The sequence below is a fragment of the Orycteropus afer genome, unplaced genomic scaffold, assembly GCF_000298275.1.
Source record: "Orycteropus afer afer isolate SDZICR_OR568_19922 unplaced genomic scaffold, OryAfe1.0 scaffold00176, whole genome shotgun sequence".
In the NCBI taxonomy this organism is placed as follows: domain Eukaryota; kingdom Metazoa; phylum Chordata; class Mammalia; order Tubulidentata; family Orycteropodidae; genus Orycteropus; species Orycteropus afer.
The window spans coordinates 1685430-1686679 of NW_006921763.1; positions in this window are offsets into that span (position 1 = coordinate 1685430).

Here is a 1250-nt window from a genome sequence, read left to right on the forward strand (position 1 = left end):
GTCTATGTACAGGTTCCTCATGAGCACAATTAAGTGTTCTGGAATTCCCATTCTTCTCAATGTTATCCATAATTTGTTGTGATCCACATAATTGAATGCCTTTACATAGTCAATAAAACACAAATAAACATCTTTCTGTTGTTCTTTGCTTTTAGCCAAGATCCATCTGACATCAGCTATGTTCTCTTCTGAATCCTGCTTGCATTTCTGGAAGTTTCCTGTCAATCTACTGCTGCAAGTGTTTTTGAATTATCTTCAGCAAAATGTTACTTGCATGTGATACTATAATATTGTTCAATAATTTCCACATTCTGTGGGATCACTTTTCTTTAGAATGGGTACAAATATGGATCTCTTTCAGTGTGTTGGCCAGATAACTGTCTTCCAAATTTCTTGCCATATATTTGCAAGTACCTCTAGCACAGCATCTGTTTATTAAAACAACTCAATGGATTTCCCATCAATTCCTGGAGCCTTATTTTTCATCAATTCCTTCAGTGCAGCTTCAACTTCTTCCTTCAATACAACTGGTTCTTGATCATATGCCACCTCCTGAAATGGATGAACATTGACCAATTATTTTGGATATAGTGATTCTATGTGTTCCTTCCATCTTCTTTTGATATTTTCTGCATCATTCAATATTTTGTCCATAGAATCTTTCAATATTGCAACTCGAGGCTTGAATTTTTTTTCCTTCAGTTCTTTCAGCTTGAGAAATGCCAAACATGTCCTTCACTTTTGGTTTTCTAACTCCAGGTCTTTGCACTTTTCATTATAATAATTGACTTTGTTTTCTTGAGCTGCTCTTTGAAATCTTCTGTTTGCCTCTTTGTTTTATCATTTCTTCCATTTCCAATCTGTTCAAGAGCAAGTTTTAGAGTCTCTTCTGACATTCATTTTTATTTTCTCTTGTCTTTTTAATGACCTAAAGGTCATTAAAGACTTTCTTCATGGGTGATGTTCTTGACGTCATCCACATTTCCTCTGGTTTTCGGTCATTGGTTTTCAATGTGTTGAATCTATTCTTTAGATGGTTTCTGAATTTAGGTGGTATATAATCATGGTCATATTCTGACTCTTGTGAATTTGTTTTAATTGTCTTCACCTTCAACTTGAACTTGCATATGAGCAGTTGATGGTCTGTTCCACAGTCAGCCCCTGGCCTTGTTTTGGCTGTAGACATTGAGATTCTCCATTGCCTCTTTACACAGATGTAGTCTATCTGATTCCTGTGTATTCCATCTGGC